The following is a 2,314-nucleotide window of genomic DNA, read 5'->3' as shown; positions in this document are numbered from 1 at the left end:
TATCTATCTATCTATCTATCTATCTATCTATCTATCTATCTATCTTCATATTTATGGAGTCTTGGTGTGGCACTGTGGGTTAATGAGCCAGACTGCAAAGCCATCTGAACTGCAAGGTTAGCAGTTCAAGCTCACCAGCTGCTCCTCAGAAACCCTGTATAGGGTTGCTATGGGCCGGAATCGACTCGACAACACTTAACAACAACAACAAGAAGAAGATAGATAGATAGATAGATAGATAGATAGATAGATAGATAGATAGATAGATACAGATGTATATATGATATTGTTAAGTGCCTACGAGTCAGTTCTGTGTCACAGCAACCCAGTATAGAGTTTCTAAGGACCAGCTGGTAAATTTCAGCAACTTACAAAATATTACTAAGGGCTAACCTTTATTTATTTACCCACTAATTAAAAATATAGTGTACTTTTGTAAGCGTTGTTTTTCAAGGACAGTAGAATTGTTTTCTTAGGCAGACAGTGCAACTAGCAGATTCCTTAGATTATTGCACATTGCCGTTGAGTGCAAGTTTACCAACATGTGTACAGTTTCATAAAGTAGATATTTGTGTCCCTGACACAGGAATAGTACTGCTTCTTACGGTTCCTTGTCTGGTGACAGTCAATGAATTGGAATTTGACTGTATCTTCTCAGATATTCCAGAAATTTCCTTATTCTTTATTACAATGATCATGTACTCAGAAAAAATATAGCTTGTGCCACGCTTGTAGATCCTTTTGCAAATGATTAAGCTGTCTGTTTTTTTGTTTTCCTTTGGGGGCTGTGACATTTTTGATGGAAATCAATGGCCAACACAAGAATTGGTGACTGATGTAGGAAATGGAATATCCGATGGCTACTGTGAGTTGAAGGAATCCATTGGCACCCCATTGTCAGCCATGACTATTTTAGAATCAGGAACCATAGGTACATTTTCTGTATTGATTTGGTGTCCTTGTGGTGGTAAGTTAAGCAGTAGAGTCTTTCATCATGATTTTAGTACCAATGGCAGGGTTAAAACATCATAAAAAGTCTTGAAATGCATGTATGCCTACCAGGTTGATGTTGCCTTTTTTTTCTTTGTTTCTTTTTGGTATCTCAGGTTGATATTTGTTGTCTAAAACAACATACTTGGTGTTTTGCTTCATACCTAGTGCTACCGTAGATTCCTCAGAACTGGAGGTCAGGGATCCATGACAGAAGGATATCCCTAAAACACTAAGGAGGTCTGTATCTTTTGGTGACAATTATGGATATATTCATGGGAAATGCTGTAGTCCCTGAAGGGTGCTTCGTTGTGTTCTATGAACTGACACATATAGTGACAAGCTTGAGAATATTGGACCTATTCTATGCTCAGGGTTGTCGCTTTGGATGCTCTTCAAGTTATAAACTTGAGACACGCTTTAGTGTCACATAGCATTTTGGTTCACAAGGCTAAGAGTCTAGCAACATGTCAGGATCAATTCTATCTTTGATTTGAGCAATAGAGTCTTTCATCATGATTGTAGGAGCAACAGAAGAGACTAGGGCATCATAAAAGTACTTGAAATGTTTGCAGTTCTACTTGGTTCATGTTGCTTTTTAATATTGTATATTATATACTGTAAGGAGCTCTGGTAGCATAGTGGTTACGAATCGGGCTGCTAACCTTAGGGTTGGCAGTTTGAAACTACCAGAGGTTCCACGGGAGAAAGATGAGGCGTTCTGCTCCTGTAAAGATTTATAGCCTCAGAAAACCTGTGCAGGGTCACTATGAGTGGAACTGACTCCACGGTATGTAACAACAACAACAACTACTACTATATATATATAAGCATACATATGGAGAGCTGTTAAGTACCATTGAGTTAATTCTGACTTATAGCAGCCATATATGTTACTAGGCTGTAACTACTTGCAATAGTAGGAAGCTTTCTCTTTCTTCTGAGGAACCACCAATGTGCTCCAACCACTGACCTGTCCTACAGAGCCACCGTGTTGTTGTTGTGTGCTGTTGAGTAGATTATGACTCATAGCATCCATTTATAAAGAGTTTCTGAGGCTGTTCATCTCTGTGGGAGCATAAAGCCTAACCTTTTTCTTATGGAGAGTATGGTAGGCACTAATTGCCGAATGTTTAGTTTGAAGTCCAGTATCTATTCTATGGAGTCACCATGTTCCACAGGTGTGGTGCTGTAAGATAAGCACTGGACCACAAGGTCAATTTGAACTGTAAGTTCAGTTGTTCAAACTCACTAGTTGCTCCTTAAAAACCAAGGGTAACTATAAGTGTATACCCACTTACAGCACTTAACAACAACAACAACA

Source organism: Chrysochloris asiatica, unplaced genomic scaffold (genome assembly GCF_000296735.1).
Source record: "Chrysochloris asiatica unplaced genomic scaffold, ChrAsi1.0 scaffold00253, whole genome shotgun sequence".
In the NCBI taxonomy this organism is placed as follows: Eukaryota; Metazoa; Chordata; class Mammalia; order Afrosoricida; family Chrysochloridae; genus Chrysochloris; species Chrysochloris asiatica.
This window is presented reverse-complemented; position numbering follows the sequence as displayed.